At 51.9% G+C, this 26,300-nt stretch overlaps 1 protein-coding gene, 1 long non-coding RNA gene and 1 other non-coding gene across 3 annotated transcripts in view; 1 reads left to right on the top strand and 2 right to left on the bottom strand.

Moving 5' to 3' along the window:
* Positions 1–26,300, top strand: part of Prex1 (phosphatidylinositol-3,4,5-trisphosphate-dependent Rac exchange factor 1) — a 150,431-nt gene that overhangs the window by 7,407 nt on the left and 116,724 nt on the right.
* Positions 1,119–11,013, bottom strand: LOC147995819 (uncharacterized). Its single transcript, XR_015684853.1, has 5 exons — positions 10,904–11,013; positions 7,839–7,999; positions 4,998–5,079; positions 4,046–4,301; positions 1,119–3,279 (listed from the first exon to the last, which is right to left on the bottom strand). It is a non-coding gene; the product is annotated as an uncharacterized LOC147995819 (long non-coding RNA).
* Rnu6-760 (RNA, U6 small nuclear 760) lies at positions 6,880–6,986 on the bottom strand. The gene has a single exon (XR_015685186.1). It is a non-coding gene; the product is annotated as a U6 spliceosomal RNA (small nuclear RNA).

Genomic DNA, 26,300 nt, shown 5'->3' with positions numbered 1-26,300 from the left:
GGATAGCTTTCACTGCCTTTACCATCTCTCTCATCCCCTTGTTTATCTTGCCAAATCAGAGGCTAACACGGCTAGCCACATCCTCCTCTCTTGTTGCAGTTGCTCCTTTACACAGACCAGCTCCTTCTAGGCTGCCATCTCAGCCTCTCGGCGTACGCATGTCTAACCACACACAACAGAAGCCAGGCGACCTCTGCCACTGCTTGCCAACCATCTAGACGTTCGTGCGTCCATTTCAAAGATGGCAAGGTTCCTTCCAAACCTTTAACTGTATTTACACTGTGGATGCCACTCATCAAGCCAGCAAGACTGCCAGGCTGGGATTCCTCCCACAGACACTCCTAATCCTGATGGCTCAGCCTCAGTTGCATGTCTTACTACCAAGAACCATGCACCTGCTGTTGTAGCACAAAGGTACACTAACACACACCATCCAGGAAAGGACAACTCTGTTGGAATTTCCCCTGTGGATTCTCTCTCCTTGGGTTCCTCAGCCTCAGTTGTATCCTTTGCTACCCATAGCCAGGACCATGCACTCACTCGTCCCAAACTCATCTTTGGTTCTGTTGTGTCCCTGTTTGGGTGCCAATCTTGTTGCGTGACAACATTTTTTCCCAATGCATTCATCTACTTGCTCCAGATAGGAAACCCAAGATAGACCAAAGTACAGACACCAGCAACGTCCCACTTAGTGAGCCATGAGTTTTATTGGGTTATTGACTGGAATATGGGGGAGGGGTTACTCACAGAAGCAGAAATGACTCAAAGATAGCTGCACCCCCAAAGCCCACCTAGCACAAAGCTGCAAACCTGGAACCCACTCCACAGCCTGTAGGCAGCTCAACAGGTCGGAGTGTCCTTTCTAGTTGGCGCAGGTGATCTAAACCTCTTCCAAGCAGCTTCAATGGTTACTGCTTTTTGCAGGCAGCTGGTCTGATCTGAGTCATCTTTGTGTCTAGGCTCTGCTAACTCTGGCAGGGTGCGGCCTAGTGAGTCTGCTCAGCTTCAGGGAGTTCTTGAACTACTTTTTTGTTGTTTACCTCACTGCTTAAGGAGCTCCCTGAAGGATGGGATGTTTTAATTTTGGAGGAGACTGTTACACCATTTCTGGTCCTTCATCTCCTTTTCTTTCTTTTTTTTTTTTTTTTTGGTTCTTTTTTTCGGAGCTGGGGACCGAACCCAGGGCCTTGCACTTCCTAGGTAAGCGCTCTACCACTGAGCTAAATCCCCAGCCCCTCATCTCCTTTTCTTAAGTTCTGAGATTACAGACGTTTGCAACCACAACCCATTTATATGTTGTTGGGAATTGGTCTTGGGACTTCTTGTATGTCAGGCAAGCATTCTACCAACTGAGATGATATTGAATATCTTATGGTGTTGAGGATGGAACCCAAGGCCTTGCACATGCTAAGCAAGCTTTCTACCACTAAACCATACCCCTGAACCCAGCGAGGACCCCTTAGTGATAACATCTCAGATGTCATCTGGGTTTGGTGGCTTCATTTCCATGTTTGTGCCAAGCAGAGCTCAGAGCAGATGGAAATGTGAGCACTGATAACACTTTCTAGTGTGCAGGTATTTATGGGACTTCTGCTGCTCCTTCCAGACTGTGAGCCAGGCCCCGGGAATGCTGCCCCCAACGGGGTACATGTGGCTCCTGTCCTATAGAGGACGGACAGACGGACGGACGGAAGCGCCTGTGAATGAACAGCTTTCTCTCACACACAGGAAGGTCATTCACGATATTCTCACACTTGTCCTGGTAGCCATGGATCCTGTCACTCCAGGAGAGATGGATGGTGCTGGTGTTCCTGGCTTGGGACATCTCAGGCCAGGAGCCAGGTCCTGCTGGGCAGTTCTTTCTCAGGTTCTTCCCTCAGAAGGATGTCTGTCTTTGAAGCAGGCAGCTCCAGCCAGCGTCACACTTCATTTGCCGGTTGCTTTTTTGCATTCCTGGAAAATAGCTCTCTGGGTAGGATCCTGAAAGAGGGGACTTACCCTAATCCAGTGTGTCTCCTGACCTCACTACTTAACTACAGAGCCAGGGTAGAACAGGCCCTCTTCACCCCTGGTCTTCAGATGGCCCTGACAGCTAGAGAGCAAGCCCTGGGTCATGGGCTGAGTCTTTTGTTTACAGGTGATCCCTGTGAGGGGCATTGGCCCTGAAATTAGACAGGGTCCTGTCCCCAGAGCCCTGAGGACTGTCACCCCAGAACCCAAGATCCCAGAATGGGGTCCTGGAGGAGCCAGCTGCTGGCAGGGCACTCGGGCCTGCAGTTTTACATAGTGGGGCTACTCTGCATGGTGGAACACTTGTATCATCTGTCACCAGCTAGATGCCAGGAACAGCCTCTGCCCAGTGAGACTGACTATCAGGAACGTCTCACAAGTCGCCAGATGTCCTGTGAGGGGTGGCTTGAACAGAGCCTTCTGATAAGAACCACAGGGCTGGGCCCCCTCTGCACTCCAGCTTTGGGTTCCAACCTTTGGGTGTTCACACGTGCTGGCAGCAGTATGGGAACCCATTGCACGTGTGTGTGTGTGTGTGTGTGTGTGTGTGTGTGTGTGTGTGTGTGTTTCGGGGAGGACCCAGTGTGTTGTGTTTCTCACCCAGCATTGTGGCCCCTGTGTTTTCTCCCCTTATGGGTAAGAGCACTAACTTGGGCTACGCTCATATTTTGACTCTGTTCCTGTGACCGTGGACCTAACCCTTCTCTTCTGTTTGCCCGTCTATGAAGCATGGCTGCTTGCAGTCATCCCAGGATCCCTTCCTGCAGTGCATACAGTGGTCCGATCTGGGAAAGGTGCTCAGTGCTCTGGGTTTTCACTGGTGGCTGCAGGTTCACTGTTGTCCCTGGAAGTTGGGGACCTTTAGCTCCCCCTGTGTCTGAGCATGGGAAGTTTCATGTGCTTTCTGGACTCTCTCAGGGGCAGCAGGGCTCCTCCATTGTCTTGTGGTTGGGCACTCAGTCTGTGTTTGTGGCCTGGTCCCTTCCCCAGTGTGGAATCGACAGTTCCTTTGACTCTTGGCAGAGGAGGCCAGGGTGTTATAGACCAGGGTTGGCCGGTGGCTGTCAGCCTCTGGGGCCTGGGTGTCTTCGGACGGAGAACAGAGCAGGGTGCTCCCACTGAGAGCTTTTATTCATGAATTCACTTCCCATTCGGTCAGTGGACACAAGTATGTATGAGGTTCCCAATGTTATGCTGTGTCTTGGTGTGAGGTTGGGATATGCTGAATGGCCCCTTATCTCAGAGTCCTCAAATACCACAGAAAGAGCCCTTGAAAAAAAAAAAAAAAGACCAGTTGTTGTAGTTATGACAGGAGGCCCTACTGTGTGCTGGACATTACACGATCATCTCTGATCCTTCGCGCAGACTCCTGTAGATGTCACCACACCTTATTATCTCTCTCAACAGGGTTTCTCTTTATAACCCTGAACCAGGCTGGCCTTGAAGTCAGAGACCCGCCTGCCTCTCTGCCTCTTGAGTGCAGGGATTAAAGTCCTGCTCCACCATCCCCTGGCTCCAACACACCTATTCTGCATAGGCATTCCCAGAGAGGCTCAGGAATGCACTCAAGTCTGCAGCGGGGATGATGACACACGAAATAAATGTAGGTAACAGGTTTGGTGACAGCTGCTCAAGTGGAGTGGCCAAGGAAGGCCTCTGTGGAGGGGGAAGAGCTTCAAGACGTGTTACAGGCAGTGAGAGGTGTGTGTGCAAAAGCCCTGGGGCGGGGTGGTACCTGGCTGGTTGAACAGATAGAAGTTTGAGTGTTACGGAGGGGAGAAGATAGGATGAGGTTACTGTGGCTGGTGGGGGGCCAGGTGGCTTGGGCTCCTCCTCATCACAGTGCCCCCTCCCCCGTGTGTATGTGTGTGTGTGTATGTGTGTGTACTTCGGCTTCACTGGGAATGTGGAGAACCAGTGATAGTGTTCAGCAGGGACATGGCCATGGTGGAAGGCGGTTTGTGTGGAGATCTCTGGAGTTGTCTGCCTCCTTTGTGGGTAGGAGTCTGTCTAGGAGGCAGATGACACACCTCACCTCCTCCAGGCAGACCCCTGCTGCCTACAGGTTGCTGCCGGGTGCCCCAGGGTGGTTCTCCAGGCAAGGTCCCAGCTTCCCTGTGGGTCTGACCAGGTTACAGCGAGGGGTAGGTTGGAGGCAGGGAGGGGAGGCGTTTGGACTGTTTGCAGCCAGGGTGGAGGTGTAGATGAGGTGTTCTGGTGGCTTGTCTTCTCAGTCTGTAAGCCAGAAGATGATAGATACACTTGAGGGTGTCAGCCCGGCCCCGGCCTTCCTGTGACAGACAAGAAGACAGCCTTGTTTTCTGCTCAGGAAGTTAGTTGACTGATTAAAAAACAAAAAACAAACCGTCCAGCGGCACCTTGGGCCCCACCCTGCGCCCAGCCATCCTAACGTCTGAGCCGGTTGTTTGTGTGCGTTCTGAACTCTCACACACCCACCTGTGCCGGTGTTCAGACCCACCTCAGGGGGAGGGGCTCTGGGGACAGGAGGCTTGGCCAGGGCCTCAGCTGTCTTCCCGGCACAGCACGGACACAGCACGGAGGGATCACCCTGCAAGGGTCGCTGTGTGGCCTCAGCCCTCTTCTCTTTCTCAAGCAGTTCTCTTTAATTGAGATACGATTTATGGGCCAGAACCCTCACCCTTTCCAAGTGTGCAGCCTTTGTGAGTTCTTTGGTGAAACCATGCAATTCCCATCTTCCCCTGTCACCCCTTCGGGTCTCATTCATTCTTCCTCTAACGCCCCGGGTGTGTACCACCTTCAGCACTTGCTCTCCGTGGAATATTCTCCTCCTAGATGCCCCCTTCCCCTCCTCTGCCACCCCAGCTCACTTCCTTCAGACCTTTGCCCAAGCCTCATCTCCCCTGGGTCCTGTCTGACCTCTCACCACCCTACCTCACCACTTCCTGTCTCTTCTTTCCCCAGTAGCTGACACCCCTGGTATTTTATTTAACGAGTGATGTCTTTACCTTCTCCCAGAGTGTCAGCTGGACCAGCACGGGAGTATTCCTCTGTTTCATTCACTCCCTTCTCTGGCTTCAAGAATGCCACCTGGCACAGAGTAGATGCTCATTAAACATTTGCTGAATGGAAAGGGCTGCTGCTATGTCTATATGCCTGCGCTGTTACATAAGGTGACGGGCTCGCATTATGTAACTGCTAGTACTTTTGCATAGACTTTGGCAGCCTGAGATTAGAACAGACTAGTGTTTTCTAATGTAGCCGAACTTATGTGGGTGGGTGTGGGCTGAGGGGCTTTGGAGCAGCAGAATGTTCTACTGTATGGCATCCTGCTTAAGAGCCCAGGGTTTGGGCCAGTCCGTCATAGTCAGAATGTCAGGGTAAACGTTTATCTCTGCTTCTGGGGCTGTGCAAAGTAGGGCAAGGAGCCATCCCTCTCTGGGCCTTGGTTTCCTTGCCTGTGAAATAGTTTGGGATGCTTAGTTTGCTGCTTCGAGGTGGTTCTCTCCTCTGGATTGTTTTCCCTTCCCTTCCTCTTGGCACAAGGATAGAGGCTTGAGGACAGCAGGACCCGTCTGAAGCTGGTGGGCTCTGATCCTTGGTGTTTGGCTCTGCACTCTGCACACTGAGAGGAGGTACCTGGCCGGCATGGTTGCCAATAGAGTGAGAAGCTATTCCCCAGTTATTGCTGCAAGAGAACCCCAAGATTGAAAGAGGGATGGGGTCTTTTCTTCAACACGCAGCAAATCTGTTCCCCTTCCCATGATGCGCCGCCACCCAAAGGGTGAAAGAAATGGGCGGCTGCTGTTGTGGGCGGGGCTATTGGTGTGGGTTGGACCTCTGTTATGGGCGGGGCGGGTGCGCTGCTTCTTGCTGCGCAGAGCTGAGGTCACTTGTCTGGTCCCACAGATGCTATGTCTGCGTTGTTAATGAGTTATAGTAAGTTCAGTGGCTTAAAACCGCTCCTGTGTATTTCTTAGAGTTCCTGTGAGTCGGAGGTCCGGTGCAGGAAACTGAAGCTGCAGTACAGGTCACAGCCAGGGCTGGGAGGGAGGGGCTTAGCTCCTTCGTTGTTACTTTGTTACTTTGTGAGAGGATGGCAGTGAATACAGGGTTTGAACCTGGTAGGCAAGTGTTCTACTACCGAGCTCAGCCATACCCCTACTGGCAGAATCTTGGCAGGCGTTCTATCACCGACTTATGCTTCCAGCTCTACCACTGAGTCACGCAGGCATACAGGCACGCGTGCGCATGCCTACATGTTCCCTAGTGGATTTCTAGTCAAGTGCTTTACCACTGAGCCAGTCCTCAGCTCCTCACTGAGGGATTTTGGGCAAGTACTCTACTGCCACACCCCTAGGCTATTACTGGGGGGGTTCCAGGCTAGCTCTCCACTGCTATGCCCCGCCCCCAGGTTGCAGTCTGTGGTAGACTTCTGTGGGCAGAATTCGTGTTCCTATTTTAAAGGCTTGAAGTTCTCCTTTCCCGGCTGGCTGAAGTGAACATTGTAGCACTTTCTTCCTCTCCACAGCCCGACCTCTCTGACATGGTACAGCATATTCAGTATCTTAAATATTGGCTGATTGGGTTGTAGGATTGTAGCGATGAGCCTGGAGCCCAGCCCGTGGTACCCTTCCGTGGTACCACTGGGGACTTTAGGATCAACCTTGAGGGTACTAGGATGGTTGTCTGATTGTCCTCTCATCCCCAGATGCCATCTGTCTATGGATTGACCGAGGCTGAGGAAGCCATTCTGGTTGCACTGGTGTCTCAATGTTGGGGTTTTTCCAGGCAACTTATCCTGCAGTGACCTCCGATTGAATTGTGAAGTGCTCAGAGAGCGCACTAGGGAGTCTTAACCCTTTGCACTGGCTTGTAACTTTTTTTTTTTTAAATATGGAACTCGTCACGAATTTTTGTGTCATCCTTGTGCAGGGGCCATGCTAATCTTCTCTGTATTGTTCCAATTTTAGTATATGTGCTGCCAAAATGAGCACTGGCTTGAAACGTGTATTGTGACCCAGCATAGGTTCTGCCTGATTGACCAACCCTTCCAGGCACCTGTGAAGAACTTATGTCCCGACATATTGGACTGCTGGTCTGAGGAGGTCATGAGGGTGAGGTGGCATACTGGGCTTCTATAGCCTTTCTGGTTTCAGTGCCTCCTGCTCTGTTGATCACCCAGAAGGCTGTGGTCACCACTGAGGATGGACGTGTGTCCTTCAGTTTTCACCATGTGCATTTTGGTCTGTGGGATGTAATGTTTCAGTTCTGTCTTCCAGAGGAAGCGATGGCCCCTCTGTCATCGCGGGACCCATCTCTGACCCCTTCTCTACTCCTTGTTTGGAAGCCTATCTGTCTGTTCCCGTGGGCTGCCATTTTTCTTTGCTTTCTATCCCATTCCAGAGTCTTTGGGTCTTTTTTTCTCCAGCACATCTCCTACAGGCATTGTACAGTTGGGCCTGCTTTTTCAAATCCATTCAGACAGCCTTTGCTTTTTAATTTTACAGTTTAGCTCACGTATGTTTATTTCAGTGATCGACAAGGCTGATTTTAGAACCAGTGTCTTGCCACATCCTTCTGGTGTGGAAAAGGGGCCTCTTCCCCTCCCACACCTACCCTTCTGGAGGTAGAAGGAATGTTAAGTGGAGGAGGTAGGTTGAATCTTATCTCCTCAGAGTGGCTAAAACATTATTATTTGACACCCCCCACACACCCCTATCACCCTGAGCTGGCCCCATTAACTTTCTTTCTACCGATGACCTTGCTCCACCCGGCCCAGCCTGAGTCTTTTTTGCTGTTCCTTCTACACAGAGCAGTGCCACCTGCTCTGCCCCAAGTGTCCCCACCTTGGCTCGAAGCTCCAGGTCTCATCGTTTTTCTCCACTTAACTAGGGACTCATACAGCCAGGAGCCACCTGTCTGTTTGCTCCTCGGAATCTCCAACAAGCCTCCGTCTGCTGCAGCATGTCATTGGCACACCCCTGGTGTCTGGCACAAAGCAGGCACCCTGTTGGTGTTAGAGGAAGGAGTGGATGCATAAGAAGAGTTGGAAACGAAACCCTTTTTATGTGTGATAGAGCCACTCTGCCCCTGATGTGTGCGGGCATGCACCCTGGGTGAGGAGCCACTCATTGGGCTTCTCCATCTCTCACTTTACCACACCCGGGTTTCAGAAGGGTCAGGAGGTCTGTGCGGTCCTGGCCACCGGCTGAGGTTAGCAGCCATTGTCAGGGTGGCAAAGGGATGCACGGCAGAGGCCTGCTCCCCACCCCGCCCAGCTCGGCTGGCGCACATGTGTCATTGACTATGAACACAGACACTAGGACTTGAGCCGTGTTCATGGCTCTCCACGCAGGGTCTCAAGTTAAGCTTTCGAGTCGTTTGTTTCCTTGTTCTTCCCACCAGTCCCACCCCAAGCACACACATTCTTTTTATTGCTTGGTCCATTTGTGAGTGACTGTGGATCCGAAATATATAAGCTGAAGCCCCACAAACAGGTGTATTCATTCCCAGGTAACCGCAGTTTGGTGCACAAAGTCAAATGCACGTTTAACCTTGATACTGAATTGTCCACTGTGCATTTAATACCCCAAATTCCCCGAGAGTCCTTTTTGCCCATTTCCCCTGTTCTGGTAGCTTTAATGGGCAACTTGACACAGCCTAGAATAGATTTCTCAGTTGAGGAATTGCCTACAACAGATTGGCCTGTGGGTGTGTGTGGGCATTATGTTGATTATTAATTGATAATAGCCCACTGTGGGCAGCACCATGCCCTAGGCAGGTGGTTCTGAGCTGTGAAGGAAAGGTATCTGAGGATAAACCTGTCTGCCAGCTAGCTAGCAGCATTACCCCACACCCCCTCCACCCCATGGTTCCTACCCTGCTTCCTTAGCTGTGAAGTGAGCTCCCCAGTCAGAAGTAATGCTGTATGGAATAGTAAGCAGGCCAGAATTCAGCTCCCTACCCTTGACTTCCCTCAGTGATAGATTGTGACCTCGAAAGTAAGTCCCTTAAACCCCTTCTCCCCAAAGTTGCTTTTGTCAGTAGTAAAGATGAAGCTAGGACACCTCTCCATTGCATCCAGGTCCGCCATCCAGGATGCTGTTTCTTTCTCTCCCTTTGGTGAGGTGTTCTCTGCAATGCTGGGATGAAACCCAGGCCTTCACACATTAGGCGACTGCTCTGCCCCTGAGCCCTCCCTACTTTAGAGAGCTGGGGCTGGCCCCTCTAATGAAAACTTCCCACCAAGATGTGGCTCTGCTCTCACATTTGCCCTGGTGCTATCCCTGACTGCCTCTGCGATCTGTGGACCATTAGCTCTTGTACCTCAGTTATCTCAGCTGTAAAATGGGGGCCTCTGGTTCTACCTCTCAGGGTCCTTCTTATTAGCCACACCTTTTTTTTGAGTTCACCTGTTGATGTCTTAGATACTGACTACATCGGTGGTCCCTGGTGTTGCTCCTCTGGGCCTTGCTAGGAAGACATAGGGACAGCAGCATGTAGCTGAGTGCCAGACCTGGAGCCTGCTCCTTGAATGGGCTGTACTCAAGATTGCCATGCCCTTGTAGTAGAGCGTTTGATGGATGGAGATGGGTAGGAGGTCACCGTGTCCCCACAGCCGGACCCCTGGCGCCTTTGCTTGCTCTCTTCTTCCCCTTCTTACGTCTGATCATCCGTATGTGTCAGTGTATCTTGCCTCTCCTGTCCTAGGCCAAATTCTGTGTGTTGTTAGTCTTTGCCCTCAGTGCCCTTGGTGTCACCTAGTGAAGGACAGAGGGCTCTGGATCCTCACCACCCAGCTCAGATCCTGGTCATTCACTGGTGTGTGACCAGTGGTTGCCGCTTTACCTGGTTCTAATGATGTCTCGTCCTGATGGGGGTGGGGCAGACCAGGGAGGATCTGCAAGTCTCCTAGGACAGTGTCTGCCACCTAATAAACATTCTGTCTATTAACTATAAATTACCATAGTAATAAGCTCAGGCTATGCTAATAAAGTACTTGATTATGCTGGTATGTAATACCGTGCTAATCAAGTTTCTATTATTATCCGGCCATTCCTCCTGTGTTGGGTGTGTGGGCAGTCTTCAGCTATCCAGAGTTAGCAGCTATGTGCATCTTCGTTTGAGTGTGTGTGCATGCTTGTGTATCTGTGCACACGTCTGTATGTATAGGCCAGAGGACAGCGCTGGGTATCTTAGGTATTTTCTGCTTTTTAAAAATATCTCCCCGACCTGGAACTTGCCAGGTAGGCTAGGCTGACTGTCCATTCAGTAAGCTCTAGGGATCCTTCTCACTGGTTCACAGTACTGGGAGGCAAACCTGGCCACCATGCCTAGGTGTGTGTCTGTCTGTCCATCTGCCTGCCTAACTACCTATCCATCCATCCATCCATCTATCCACCCACCCACCACACCCAGATGGGTATGTATGTATGCATGCATGTGTGTGTGTGTGTGTGTGTGTGTGTGTGTTCATTTACTTAAGACAGGGTCTTTCTGTGTAGCCCTGGCCATCCTGGAATTCATTATGAGTTCTGGGATTAGTGGTTTGTGCCACCACTGCCTGGGACCCACATTTAGCTTTTAAAACATGGCTTTTGGGGTTGAAACTCAGGCCCTGGTGAATGCAAGGCAAGCCTGTTACTGACTGGGCCACCTCCCAGCCCGTGTCAGCGCTTCGCCCCCTTTATTAGGACACTCTGGCATGAAACACTTTGGTGTTAGAACATTAGAATGAGGTCTGGGCCAGCCAAGGTGGAGGCAGCAGGTTATCCATGATCTCATATTTCCAGGAGGGGAAACTGAGGTACAGGGCTGCTCAGCGACTGCCTTGGGATTTCATTGCTGTGAAGAGACAATATTCACCGTGGTAACTCTCACAAAGGAAAGCATTTCGTTGGGGCTGGCTTACAGTTTCAGAGGTTCAGTCCGTTATCGGCATGTTGGGGGAGCATGGCAGCGTGCTGGCAGATGTGGTGCTGGAGTGGAAGTTAGGAGCTCTCCATCTTGATCCAAAGGCAGCAAAAGGAGACTATGTATAGCTTGAGGATAGGAAGCCCAAAGCCCGCCCCCACAGTGACGCACTTCCTCCAACAAGGCCACGCCCACTCCAACAAGGTCACGCCCGCTCCAGCGAGACCACACCTCCTAATAGTGCCACTCCTTATAGGACTAGTCAAACACATAAGTCTGTGGAGACCATTCCTATTCAAACCGCCGCAGTAACCCAGGGTGAGTTGGTGGCTGAGATGGAACTGGAGCTGATGTTTCTACATGGAGACAGTTAGCCTTAACTCTACTGCCAAGGGCCTTTGAGCACCAAGGGAATGAGGAAGGAGACCAGGATTGAGCCCTCTCTGGATGCGGTGGATGAACTGCGTGCCTGTGAACAATGCCTTTGATTCCAGCATTCATGACAGGGGAGGGTGGGCTGTGTGTTTCTTGTAGGAAGTCACTGTTGGGTTGACACTGTGGGTCAGGTCTCAGTGTGACTGAGGAGCTGTGATCAAATTAGAGCACCTTTCCTATCCTTCGTGATTAGAGCCCAGGCTACCGACTCCTCAGGCCAGGTCAGGCCCCTAAGTGGGTTCTGTTGGCCTGCACAGTGTTTTAGATGTTTCTTGTTAGTTGTCAACATTGAAAAGGAACTCCTTGAGCCTGACAGTGGTGGTATATGCCTTTAGTTCCAACGCTTGGGAGGCAGAGGCAGGCTGATCTCTGAGTTTGAGACCAGTCTTGTCTACAGAATGAGCTCCAGGATAACCTGGGCTGTACAGAGAGGCCTCTCTCAACCCCCCTAACCCCTCAAAAACCTTTTGATTAAAAATTTTTTCTTGCACAGAAATCTACTTTTATGGTTTACATGTCCAGCTGAGGTTCCTTCAGGCTGCCCTGGCACAGACTGTAGTTTGCCATAGTCCTCACCTTTCTCTAATGCTTTCCCAACACAAACAACTACATGTATTTTTGATAAGTGCACTTACCCCCTTGCCCCCCTTTTTTATTGAATAGTTGAGAGGATAAAGGAATATTTCTTCCAACTTGCTTTCGTCTTTTTGTCAGGCACATGAGGAACGCATGTTCCCTTTACAGGAGAGAGAGGTTGTTTTGAAGGGCCATCCTTTGGTCTCCTCTGTTCCTACTGGGCCATGGGCATTTGAAGTGGAGGTGCCTGCCAGCTCTTGGGTGGTCCTTCTCGGTCTCTGTGTGGAGAAGAGAGAGAAGGTTGTCTCCAGAGGGGCCGATTCTGTGGCCCAGCCTCTATTTCCTGCTGCCTGTGGGCAGTCTCTTTTGCAATGTCAGCTGTGGTACAGGATGCTCTCACGTCCATCTGTCCCACTGACTGCTCCATTTTCCTTTGGGAGGTCTCGCTAGTGATGAAGCAAGGGGTTTCCCCAATGCGATGAGCCTCTCGGGTGCTGTCAGGTCTTCCTGCCCTTACATCTAAAGTTGTTGTCCTTGGCTCTCCCTAGTTCGAGTTTTTGAAACAGTAGTCACCAGCAGGAGCTGTCTGTCAGGGATTCTTTTGTGGCAAGTGACAGAAAAACCCATCCCAACAGCCTTCAGGAAGAACAGGATCTGGCGGCCAGCAGGATGGCTGATCAGGTAAAGGTGCTCATTACCCAGTCTGACGACCTGAGTTTGATTTCTTGGACCTACATGTTGGAAGAAGAGAACCGACTGCTGTGAGTGTGTGCACATGTACACACACACACACACACACACACACACACACACACACACACACACACACTCTCCCTTACACCTCACTCTAAATCCAATTATAAATAGTAAACAGGGTATGCTGACTAGCCTGGTGTACATAGTGAGTTCCAGGACAGCCAGGGCTACATAGAACCTGTCTCAAACAAACAAACAAACAAACAAACAAACAAACAAACAAAGAGCAGCAACAACAAAAACCGGAACAGAGAGGCCCGGGTTACCAAAGAGTCCGTCAAGTCCTGGGTGAGCTCTGATTGGCTACCACAGGTCCCCCTGTGGTTCCCTGCACCCCTTGGAGGTGGGGGAGGGGTGGTTCCTAGAAAGAAGACCCTGGAGCATTGGGACCATGAAGGGTTGGATGCTGGGTGGGCTGTTTCTTCTCTTTGCTGGGGCTTCTACCTCAGCCTGGAAGTCCTTGCCATTTCTTGCCTTCTTGCCACCTGCCTGCCATAGTCACGCTGCCTCTTCCCCCACTGTTCTGGGTCTCTTAAGAGCCCCAGTGGTCACAGACCTGAAGTGCCGTGCTCCAAGCACAGTGGCCCCCCCGGAACTCAGAGGGGAGGTGTTCCCCTGTCACGTTATTGTTTCATAACCTGTCTTGGTTCACACATTCACCAGCTGTGTGACCCGGGGCCCATCCAGCCTGTTTGCATCGGTGGTATGGTGTGAATGGTGTTCGTTCTCTTGGGTTGGAGGATGAAGTGTGAAGATAGCTTCCAGTGGCTGGCCCAGCCTGAGCTCACAGCGTGTTTGCGGAGTGAACCAGCAAAACCGGCAGGGGCTTGGAGCCCGTTCCAGGTCTGCTGAGGCGTCCGGGCATGAGGTCAGCCCCAGTGGGAAGCATCCTGCTCTGCCCTCCCCTCCCCACACAGGGAGATCTGAATGAACAGAACCCAGAATGTTCCGGCAGTGCTGGCTCCCTCGACAAGTGACAAAGGCATCTTTGTCTGGCCCGGGTGTGAAATCATTCCACGGGGTTTTGGGGCGGGGGGTAGGCTCTGGTAGTCAGCTTGCCAGGATGGGAGGGGCGGGGCTAAGGTGTCCCCATCCCATGCCGACTCCTGTAACAGGGTAGCGTGTTCCTCACCCACTCCCCGCTTTCATCTGGGCTAGAATGCTTCTTTTGCCCCCTTCCCCGAGTTGAGGGGAGAGGTTAGAACCTAAGTCTTTCAACATGCTAGACATGTGCTCACCATTGAACTACTCTTCCTAGCTGTGTCCCCTCCCTTTATGTTTTGAGAGAGTCTTTCAGGGTAGCCCAGGCTGGCCTCAAAGGAACAGAGTTGCTGCCTTAGCTTCTTGGGGTTGGGATTTGCAAGCGTGTGTCCCAGTACTCAGCCGGCATGCTCCAGACTCCGCTTGTTTGAGGGAGAACGATGCGGGGCTGCCATTCTGCCGAGGAGATGCGTGTCAGCGTCAGCCTTCTGTCCTTTCTACCACAGTGTGCACAGCAGCTGTGAAACCAGGCTGGCGTGGCTGCAGGGGACAAGCAGAGCAGCTCAAGTGTTAAAATAGCTTGGCGGTGACTTTAAAACGTCTAAGCACCCTTGGCTCTGTTCCCTTGGGAATCTCTCGAATAAAATCAAGGAGGAAAAAAAAAAGCCCGTGGCACTGGGGATGCTCACTGGGTAAGAGTGCTTGCTTTGAAAGCACAAGGCCCTGAATTTGAATCCCTTATTTATACTCATGTAAAAAGCTGCACAGGGTTGGAGGTGGGAGCCAGAGACAGGCACATTCCAAGAGTTTGTTGGCCAGCCTGTTTGGCAGAAATGGTGAATATCTGGTTCAGGAGAGACCCTGCCTCAGAGCACTAAGGTGGAAAATGATAGAGGAAGATTACCGGAAGCCTTGATCTGTCTTCCTCCTCCTCCTCCTCCCCCTTCTCCTCCTCCTCCCCCTTCCTCCCCCTCCTTCTTCTTCCTCTTCTAATAAAGATTTTACTTATTGGATGTATGTGACACTGTAGCTGTCTTCAGACACATCTGCAGAAGGCATCGGATCTCATTACAGATGGTTGTGAGCCACCATGTGGTTGCTGGGAATTGAACTCAGGAAGAGCAGTCAGTGCTCTTAAACACTGAGCCATCTCCCCAGCCCCCCTGATCTGTCTTCTGCATGTACACTTATTGGTGCGTACTTGGGCACATACGCACCCAAGTGCACACGTGCGCACGCGCACGCACGCGAGCACACACACACACACACACACACACAGCAAGCATGAAAGCTGTAAAGCTTTTATTTCCCCAGCTGTGTTTCTAACCACACAGTAAAACAAGAAAGAACCAACAGGCAAACCAGAAGTGGTCATCAGCAAATAACTTGTTAGACCATCAAGCAGGCTTTGCAAAAAAACGACCCTGACTCCTGACCTCTCTGTGGATATGATGGCAGCTAGAGTAAGTCAGAAAAGCAATCCCAGTGTTTAGGGGGGACAACAACAACAACAACAGCAGCAGCAATGACAATAACAACAAAAACAATAATAACACAGAAGCTGTGCTTAATGAAATCCTGTCAGGGGTGGCAGAGGCAGGAGGATCAGGCAGACTTTCAAAGTCATCCTCAGCAACTTAGCATATTTGAGGCCAGCCTGGGCTACATGGGATTCTGTCTTAAATAGAAGAGGAAGAAGGAAAAGAGGAAGAAAAAAGTTAACACAAAAGCCTCTTTGGGTGGGCATGCCAGTCAGCTTTCTGTCTCGGTGCCAAAGCATCCGGGAAAGTCAGTTGTAAAGAAAGAAAGATACACTTTGGGCCATGGTTTTTGAGGTATCAGTCTCGGGTTGGTCCAGTTTCCTTGGGCAGTGTGCCATGGCCATGGGAACAGGTCCCTGAGACCTGCTCACCTCCGGGCTGGGAGGGAGCGAGGGAGGGAGCGAGGGGCTTGGGCCCCTATATCCGTGCAGTAGTATCTCTCCAAAGAGCCGAATTCCTTTCGCCAGGCCACACCTCCTAGAGGTTCTGCCACCTGAGTAGCACCCAGGATGCCGACCTGGCTATGTGACTTGGGAGCAAGGTACCTCTGTGTGTCTGTCTGTCTGTCTGTCCACCCGTCTGACTATCCATCTATCTGTCTGTCTATCCGTCTACCCACCCATCTGTTTACCCCTCCATCTATGTATGTATGTATCTGTCATCTATGTATCTGTTCACCCCTCCGTCTAATATGTATGTATGTATGTATGTATGTATGTATGTATGTGTGTGTGTGTGTGTGTGTGTATGTATGTATGTATGTATGTATCTGTCATCTATGTATTTATCGATCGATCTTCTTTCAGTTCTCATGGCAATTACTGACTAAGCCATCTCTTCAACTCCCCCGTTTCTCACTTTGAGCCTTAGCTTTATTGGTCATAAACTGGGGACACCAGTAGCTCTCCCCTCCTCCTATCCTTGTCCCACCCGAATCAAGGCAGGCTGTAGTGGCTGTTTAGTCTGCTGCTGGGCGTGCGGTAGGCAACTCAGTAATGCTAGGTGTTACTAAGGATAAACAGGCCCAGCCTGGAGTTGAGAATACACAGGACAAACAACCTAAAAGACAAACGAAACAAACAAAAGCAGGAAAAAAAGAGAGACATTTTACAGAACACCCAGACTATAGCCCTGGGTTCCATAAACCACTGCTGGGCCTCTGTAACCATGGTGATGGAGGTGCAACCCTTGGTGCGACCCTGGTTCTTGAGGGAGACCTGTTGTGCCTGCCAGGGGACATACAGAAATGCAGTGTCAGGAGGGAAGGAAGGAAAGAAGGAAGGAAGGAAGGGTGGATGGATATTTCCACTGGGTAGTACAGGCAGGCTGGGGGTTATCTGGGGCTGAGGGGTTGGCTTGGCAGGTAACATGCATACCAAGCAAACATGGGAACCAAAATTCAGATCCCTAGAACCCACAAACAAGCCAGACTGGTGTGAAGGCTGGCTGTAATGCAGACAAGATCCTGGGAGCAGTGGGCGAGCTTGACGATAGTCAGTGGGCTCTGAGGTCAGAGAGTGCTTACCTTGGGGGATAGAGTGGAGCAAGTGAGGAGGAGCAATGGCAACCAGCTCCTGCCTCTGTGTGGGTTAGTATTATGTTAGCCTGACCCAAGCTACAAGCATTTGAGAATAGGACTCTCAATTGAGAAACTGTCTACAAAAGATTGGTCTGTGGGACATTTTCCTGATGAACCATAGCTGTGGGAAGGCCAAGCTCTGTGGATGGTGCCATCCTGGTGGGTCCTGGGTTCTATAAGGAAGCAGGCTGAGCAAGTCAGTAAGCAAGCACTCCTCCGTGGCCTCTGCTTCAGGTCTTGCCTCCAGGTCCCTGCCCTGATTTCCCTCAGTGATGGATTCTGATTGGGAAGTGTAAACAAAATAAACTCTTCCGCAGATTACTTCTGGTCGACGTTTTATCACAGCAACAGAAAGCAAACCAAGACTCTGTGTGTGTGTGTGTGTGTGTGTGTGTGTGTGTGTGTGTGTGTGTGCGTGTGTGTGTACATGCATACAAGTTCATCCCACATGTGAGTATGCATGCATCAGACAAACATCTGATGGCCCCATAGAGAAGGGTCTGGTGAGCAAGGCTGGCCCTTTTTTTTTTTTTGTTTGAGACAAGGTTGTTCTGTTTAGCCTTGGCTGACCTAGGACTCATTCTGTAGATTAGGCTAGCCTTGACTCACAGCGATCCGCCTGCCTCTGCCTGGAAGAGCCCTGGGATTAAAGGCCTGCCCCACCGTGCTCTTAGCACTGCATGAGATGCTGACAGATGTCACTTGCAAGTCCTTTGCAGGGGGAGGGAGGGCCTGAGGCTGAGAGGACTTGGAAGCCCCTGTCCAAGTTTGTCTTAGCACTTGATTTTGGATGCACAGCTGCCTGCCGGTCACCACAGCACTCCCACCAAGACACCTTCCCATCCTGCACCATGCGTCAGGTCTTTGGAGCCCCTGGAAGGCGGTGGGAAGGGTCTCTGCGGCTCCAGGCAGATCACAGTGCCTGCAGCCTCTGCCAGCCTGGCCAGCCGTTCACTTGGTTTGACGTCTGAGCCGCACACTAGGGTTGGGAGAGAACTGAGAGTGAACACCCCCCACCTCACCCCCCACCCTCTTCTCTCTCTGGGGCTGAGTGGAGACAGCTGCAAATCCCATGACTGTTGAAAGTCACCCTGTGGGGGCAGGGCCCTCGGTACTGCCATCCCCAGCACAGGAGGCCGGGAGTTCTGAAGGTCCAGTGACAGGAGGTAGGATGAGCCTTCCCTCAGGTTCTCCTCGCAGTTGTGTTGTGTTCTGTGGCCGACGTTGTCCTTGGTTGACCTTTGCTCACATTCCATTCCCATGCTGACTTCATTGCAGTCCTGGGCCGCTCTGTCTCGACGATGCCAGACATCTCTGTTTGGCTGTCCAGCAGACCCTGAGAGCCCACCATCTTGCCCTTGTAGCCCCTCTGGCCTCGCAGGGCTTGCTGCCTTTTCGGATCACTGCTTGGTGTCCTCTATCCAATCTTCCTCTCCAGCCGGCCCCAGCCACCAGGATATCCTGCCCTATCATGTCCACAGCAGCCAGAATCTGGCCTCCTCATTTCTTTCCCTCTTGCCTCAGCCACACCCCATGGTGACAGCCTCAGCCTCCTTTGTCCCCACCAGGAAGGTCATCTTCCCCTGTCCTCCTGCTTCCACTCCTGGCCCTAGCACTTGGCTCTCGCCAGGGACCTTGTTAGTCAGGTCACTCCTCTCTGCTCTGAATAAAAGCCCCAGCTGCCCCACAGTGTCACCTCCGCTCTGTTTCCACTGCTCTGACCTCATCTGCACACATTTTGTCACCTCCTGCCTCAGGGCCTTAGCTCATGCTTGGTCTGAAATGCTCCCCAGAGGTGTGTGCATTCTTCACTTTCAGGTATGTTCCAGACACTTTACCTCTCGGTGCCTGGCTTTCCGACATGTGGGTGCCCGGCTCCCAGACATGTGGGTGCCTGGCTCCCTGACATGTGGGTTGTGGGTGCCCGGCTCCTCGACATGTGGGTGCCCCGCTCTCGAATATGTGGGTACCCCGCTCCCTGACCTGAGGGTTCCCTGACTGACCTGTCTGATGTGTCAGCTGCTCTGCGCTCTCTCTCTGCTCTTCAGTTGCTTCCGGTGGTTACATCACTGGAAAGCTCTTGGAGTTCAGAGATCTTGTCTTTTCTGTTTCCTGGCCGAGGGAAGATCTTCCTGCTCATTGTCACCTGTTCCTTTCCAAGATCAGAGGCAACCCATGGGGTGTGTGTCTGTCTCATCTAGAGGAGAGACAGTGGACATTAAGGTTATGACACTTTGGGGTCTCCGATGACACGCCAGTGCTTGAACACCCGGGTATGTGAGCCAGGACTGCTTACAGAAATCCCAACTCAGTCTTTGAATAAAAGAGGGCTTTGTGTGTCTCCCTGACTCACACCTGGGCTTCAGGCACAGCTGGATCAAGGAGCTCCTTTGCTTCCTTCCTGAGTTCCTCCGTGATAAAAACTTTGTGGGGAAGAGCACTGCTGTGATTGATCAGACTGGGCCATGGACTTCCTCCCCAAACCCCTCCCAAACCGCTTCTACCAGGATAGTACTTAAGGTTCAACTTTCAGGAACTGGAAACAGTGGGAGCTGTGGAAGGGGCTAGGAATGAGTAGAGTCACTAATGGGAGTGGGGCCTGTGGGCTCTGGTGACAGGCAGCTTTGCCTGTCCCCCACAGCTACCTCAGGTCTTATAAAACCCCGGTCCTGTTGGGTCCCCTTCCCTTATCACGATGGGGCTCCAGATGGCTTGTCTGTCACTCCCATAACTGTTGGGTGTGTGTCTCCCTCTCCCTCCCCTTCTGCATATGTTGCCTCTGGGCCTCTTGGATCTTGTTTCAGGGCTCTGAGAAGATGCTCGGGGACCACTGGCTGTTCCCCTCTCTTTCCAGCAGGTAGAGGAACTGTTCTGTCGAACCTGAACCTTTTGGCTCCTGGGGATACTCTGAAACTGCCATGCCTGTCGTTCTTAACTTGGGGTCCAAGCTGGGACATCTCAGTTTTTCTGTCTGTTCTAGTGTGGTTTCCTGACCACCCGTGTATCTAACAGGCTTTAGGAGATAAGGCCGGAGACGCAATTGGTCTGTGACACCCTCCTGTTCTCAGGGAAGCCCCCCCTTGGTTCTCTCTTTTCCTGCCTCACCCCGTTAGAGCCTGGGCGACACCTCAGGATGCCTGTCTTCTCTCAGGGCTCAGTCACAGAGACCCTGGTGATTCATACACCCGGCCTGAGCATTTTAACTGTAGCAGCCTTGGTTTCTCTATCCTGACTTTTAAGCTCAAGAGTTCCCCATGTCGGGCGGCAGAGAGGGCTCAGTGGGTAAGAGTGCTTGCTGTGTTAGCATGGGGGACCTGAGTTTGAGTCCCCCACACCCACATAAAAAGCCAGGCATGGCACACATGTCCCCGAGACCCCAGTGCTGTGTCTGGGTAGAGACAGGGTCGCTGGAACTCACTGGCTGCTAGCCTAACTCCAGGTTCAGCGAGAGACCTTGTCTTGACAAGTTTGGATTCGGATTCGGTCCTGGGAAGCTGTGTGACCCAGAGCAGATTACTTAACCTCTCTCTGCCTTGGTTTCTCTACCCATAAAGGTGTTCTCAGCTCCAGGGGCCACTGTATGGTTTCCATAAGGTGATGGCATGAGGGTTTGTGGGATAGTTCTATTCTAGTTGCCCTGGTGACACCCTTTATTTCTCATCTCCGTTCCTCTGTTGGCTAGACCCCCAGTTAGGCCATTTCCTCCTCCACCACATCAAAGCGGCTTCCTCCCGACCCTTTTTGTGGCACCTCAGTCCCAGCCTAGATGCAGCCATTGTCTATGGCTGGAGGTGACCAGCAGGAATGAGGCCTCAGTAAGTGCAGTCTAGGGCATGCTTCCACCCTCCCCAGAAGGGTTAGACAAGCCCCATCCCTTTCCTTACATAGTCATTTGGAAGAGCTTCACCCAAGGGTACATGGGGTGCCAGGGCCCCCTCTGTGCTTGGGTACATGCGGCGGGGGGATAGGGGGAAAGTGTGGCCCTTAGAAAAGCTTCAGTTTGAAGCAGGCGGCCCTGTGGGTGTGCAGACACCTGGACAGGGCAGCTGAAGCTCAGAGTGTCTCCTTCAGTCTGCAGGAGTTCAGGGCTCAGGCACGCAGGACCAGAGGAACTCACCTCTCTCTGTTTTGTCATTGCAGTGTGATGTGAGGTAACTCCAAGCAGCCAGCCCCTGGGCTCCTAACTGGGGTGCAGGGCTCTTGAGAAATCCAAGAAGTACTGTATATGGGGCCGTGATTGCTTTCCACAGGGATACACCTATTTGCTACAGAAGCAGGTCAGGGTCCTGTAAGGAGGCAGGAGGTTCCTAGTCAGTCCCCCGAAAACAAAGAGATGTTTCCATTTCCTTAATCCTGGCAAATGTTTATCGGATCACCTGCTGGGAGCCTAAGGGCTTTCTGCCCCTGCTATCCCAGGTGTGCTCTGGAGATTGCAGCCTCGGAGTCTGTTCTGACCCCTCACTCTCTACGGACACCCCTCCCCCATCGGCCCCTCCTCTGGGATGCTGTAGTTCCCACGTGGTCAGGCCGGAAAGGCTTGAGTCTGTGACGAGGCAAGCGACTCGGGCCAGCAGCTCAGGGTCTGCTAAGGAGACTTCTGGCAGGCTGGGTGGGAGTGGGGAGTAGGGGTGAGGACAGATGCTGAGAGGGCTTCAAGCGGGCAGAGGAAGGGGGTCTATCCTGTGCTTCTCTGGGTCCCTTGGGTCAACTGAGGAGGCTAGAAAAGGAGCGAGAGGTGCTGTATACGTCAGTATGTAGCATAGACTGGTGGCAGCCTAGTGACCGGGAGAACAAGCAAAGCTGGTGGCCTGGGATTGGAAGGGAAAGGGAAGGGGTGGGTGAGGCATCTCAGTGGAGGGGACTCACCTTAGGGGACTTCCTGAAGAAGATGGGGACTTCTAGGGAGGCGGGAAACCCAGGGGTCAGGGGGGAGGAGCATCCGTGAAGGATGGGAGGACTGCTTGGGTGACGTTTTCTCAACCCTACTCAGCCACCAGGCTCTGAGCCTAAAGGCTGCTCTGAGCTGAACGAGAGGTGGTCCAAGGCATCGGCCTCCTGCTGAGGTGGGAGATGCAGTTGGCCTAGGAAGGTAAAGCTGGAGAGACAGACATGCTGACTGACTGTTCTGAGCTGCCCGGCAGGCTGTAGTCTTTCCCTGGAGTCAGTGGGGGTGACAGCAAGGCATAGGTCAGAGCAGAGGCTGCCATTGGGTCACCTTTGAGCAGGAGTGGGGAGACAGGGGCAGCCTGGCTGGCTAGGGGAGAAAACCGTCTGGGGACGGAGGCGGGCATTGGGATGGCTGTTTTCTCTTCTCTACACAGAGATCGCTGGGAAGACCACAGAGTGGCTGGGAACAGAGGCCATGCTGTACCACTCTTTTTGGGGGGATGGGGCGGGGAGAGGGAGCTAGGTCAGCTGTGTGAGTGAGCTACTTAATACCCATGAACTTGCAATTAAATGCGGAAGTAGGAGACAAGAAGGGTGGTAAAAGGGAATATTGTTCCCAGCTCCCTGGGGAAATGGCCAGCCTCCAACATGAATGGGCTTCAGTGTCCTGGGGGGCTGGGGTTCCCCCTCCACCCCTCCATTTGGCTCTTTGTCCTGCTGTGTTGGATCCAACCACAAAGGCCAGCTTGATTCTCACTTGCTGCTTTCTTGGGGAGCAGTAGGGGGCTTCGTCCCCAGAAGAGAACTCTCTGTGGGAAAGGGGGGGTGATGGAATTTGGGGGCTACCCATAGATGCCATCTCCTAAGCTATCACCTCGATAGCTCCCTTTCCATCCACAGCATTCAAATGTCTGGCTCCTTTAGCAAAGTCTTATGTGCAAAGCATACCATGTTAAGTCAGGCTTGTGGACTTGTGATACGATGTCTGTGTAGCTTAACTGGTTCCCATTTCCCGGAAGGGCCACAGGCTGGCCCTTCTCTTTGTTTTCCCCAGGTACCCACAGTGTTGATTTGTTGTTTCGAGACAGTATCTCATGTAGCCTAGGTTGGCCTTGGGTTCACTAGGTAGCCAAGGATAACCTTGAACACTTGATTCTCCTGCTGGGATTCCAGGTCCTGCAGCACCATGCCTGCCCTGATCGGTGTGCCGGGGACCTCCTGGATGTTAGGTAGGGGCTCTGCCAACCGAGACACATCCCAGCCCTGATTTCTGTCCTTGAACATCAGCGTCGCCTGGTTTGGGACTTTAAGCTAGGATTCTGTTGCATATGATCTTTGGTTTCTTGAGAGCTTGTCTGCAGGTTCTGGTGAGGACCACAGCTACCTGTGTTCCCTTGAGCGAAGAATGTTCCTCTGTCCAGGCAGGTTGTCCTCACTGACAGGTGCACAGCTTTGGGAGGGATGCACATGGAGTGGGAAGAAAGGAAGGGACATCGGCTTAGCTGACTGCCTAGCTGACTGACTGATTGACTAGCTGACTGACTGATTGACTAGCTGACTGACATTATCAGCCACATCAACCCTGGTGGTCAGTGGGGTGGCAGACCTCTCCACCAGATCACTTCACATCCCCAAGTGTCTTTTAAATTAACTTAAAAGGTATCACAGCCAATTTTATATAAGATATGCATATATAAAACTAGATAGCGTAGTTGGGCATGGTGCAATCCTAGCACTTGGTAGACTGAAGCAGGAGGATTGCCATGAGTTTCAGGCTAGCTTAGTATACACAATGAAACCAGCTCAAAACAACAACAAAACAAAACAAAAGCAAAACAAAATACCCAGCCAGTCTGGGAGATGGCCCAGAATAATGAAAGACGTACATCTGAAGACCTGAGTTTATTTCATTTGAAGGGACACACACACACACACACACACACACACACACACACTCTCTCTCTCTCTCTCACAAAATTAAAAAAAAACAACCAAATTCACCCGTATGTAGTATGTATGCTAAACATGACTTATGTAAAATTTTCATGTGATTCATGTGTGGCAGAGGTAGCCTTGTATCCCCATTTGTGAGTTTAGGTGACACGCATCTTGCACTTTGCTATGGAAGGTGTCACACAGTGGTCTCATCTACCGTAGCCTTTGCATGGGTCTCCATCAGGTATCAGGTGGGTTCTCTGTGCATTGTTTAACCCCCTGTTGTTGGACATTGAGGCTGTGCCCATTGGAGCCGTTTGACGCAATGGTGGAATAGAGATAGGCCAGGCCTCAGTTCTGGGCTGTTGCCTTTCCAGGGTTGGGATTTCTTTTCTTTTCTTTTCTTTCTTTTTTTTTTTTTTAAGATTTATTCATGTATGTGAGCACACTGTTGCTGTCTTCATGCACAACAGAAGAGGGCATCGGATCTCATTACAGATGGTTGTGAGCCACAGTGTGGTTGCTGGGAATTGAACTCAGGACGTCTGGAAGAGCAGCCAGTGCTCTTAACCACTGAGCCATCTCTCCAGCCCTAGGGTTGGGATTTCTATTTGGTAGCAATTTATGCTCTATCTCTGTCTGTCTGTCTGTCTGTCTGTCTGTCTGTCTGTCTATCCATCCATCCATCCATCCATCCATCCATCCATCCATCCATCACAACAGGGTCTCACTAAGCAGCCCTGGCTATCCTGGAACTCAACTATGTAGACCAGGTTGGCCTTGAGTTCTCAGAGATCTGCCTGCCTCTGCCTCTCAAGTGCTGGGATTAAAGCTTGGCCACATTGCTTTCACTGACAGACGTGGATGCGTTCTGGTAGAAAACTCAGACGAGTAGCTCCCTAGCCTTCCAGATCCTTCCAGTGTGTTCATGTCACAGACAGTTAAAATGGACGACTTTTGTGTACATGCATTTGAGTTAAGGCCATGGGCCAGGGGTGACTCGAATGCCCCAGAGTCTAGCTCTCCAGTTGGATCGAAGTCTCTGGAGGCAGAGGCTGTGAGCACGTAGCATCTATGCTGGCCTTGAGGAACATCTGTCGGGTGGTTTCGCATTGCTGTGTGTAGCGCCAGCACATGCCTGTCTTCTGCCTACTGTCACTCAGTGTGGGTGCTGGAGTTCACCGGCTTGTCCCCTCTTTCTGGACATCCCTTGTGTTCTGTCCTTGATTTTACCCCCTCCCCAGTTGTGACAGCCCAAAACATCGTGTGTGCCCTGGGCATGCCACCTGGCCCAGGGGGAAGTCTCTGGTCTGTTCTGAGCTGCTCTGTAGGGAACCCCCTCCCCACAAGGACAAGGCTGGCACAACTGCATTCCTCTTCTGTCGGTAAGGAGATGGAGGCTCAGGGAGGTCGAGTCACTTTCTTGAGGTTACAGAGCAAGTATGTAGCTGAACTGGCTTCTAGCTCCCCCTCCCTTCTACTTTTGGGTACCTACCTCGTACCAGAACCAGTTGTAGGTGAGCTGGGCATTTGGGGGTGGTGGTAGGATAGACTCTCATCCCTGCTTCCATAGGCCTAACATTCTAGGTAGATTTGAGACAGGACGCCAGACGCCAGACATCCACCCACTGGATGCATCATTTGGTGACCAGTGGGTGAAGGTCAGGAGATGGGAAAATCATAGCTGTGGCGCCACCTGACATTTGATGGTGTTTCACAGTGACAGTGGCTGTGGGAGGGTTTCAGTGGGTCAGGTGTGGCACAAAAGAGTTGCTGCTGAAACACCCATGAGCTGCCGCTCGTGCTCTCCTTCCAGTGCTCTCCTTCTGTTGCTCATAGGGAAACCGAGGGGCGGAGATATTCATTTATTTGCTAGGAGATCACAGAGCCCAGAGGTTTGAGAGTCCTCTGTCAGGCTGCCTCTAGGCCAGTGTGGTTCTCAGCCTGTGCTCTCGAACCCTCTGGGGTGGGTCTCAGATGTCCTGCCTATCAGGTGTTTGCATTATGATTCGTAACAGTAGCAAAATGAACGGTTATAGAGGAGCGAGGAAATAATGTTATGGTTGGGGCCACCACAAGGTGAGGAATTGTATTAGGTGGTTGCAGCGTTAGGAAGGTTGCCGTCCACTCCTCTGGGCCCATTGTCCTGTCCTGGGGAGCTCTGAGAGTCCCCGGGAGCTGACCGCTGGCAGCAAGAAGTCAGAGTCAGACTTGAGCGTTTGTGCGAGTTGCATCCAAGGCTTAGAAACCATTAGGCTGCTAGTCTGTCTTTCGACTGTATGTTCCTGGCCATTCGTGTTTATTGCATTTGACAAAAGTGCCAGTCCCATACAGATTCGGTGTTAAGGAGAAGAAGCTGTTCTCAGGGGGAAATGGAACAAGCCTGTCTCAGGAGGGGAGTGTCGCCGCAACAGACTCTGTTCAAGTCCTCACGATGTGAACTCAGGTTGGTGAAGACGGGTTGTCCCGTGCTCTTTGTCCCCCCAGGAGCTGGGACAGCTGAGGGGCTCCACCCACTGAACAGATGGGAAAGTTGAGGCTGAGGCAGGTGAGCAGCAGAGGGGGTCCTGGCCCCTGGATAGAACTAAACCTGCAGGCCCCCCTGAAAGGCTGACAATCCATCAACATCCCTGAGCTCCTGTCCAGTAGGGAGAGCCAGGGCTTCCCCAGGGACCACCAGCAGCTGGGTCCCCTCCTGGGCCTCT

The sequence above is a fragment of the Rattus norvegicus genome, chromosome 3 (genome assembly GCF_021556685.1).
Source record: "Rattus norvegicus strain SHRSP/BbbUtx chromosome 3, alternate assembly SHRSP_T2T, whole genome shotgun sequence".
Taxonomy (NCBI): domain Eukaryota; kingdom Metazoa; phylum Chordata; class Mammalia; order Rodentia; family Muridae; genus Rattus; species Rattus norvegicus.
This window is presented reverse-complemented; position numbering and strand designations above follow the sequence as displayed.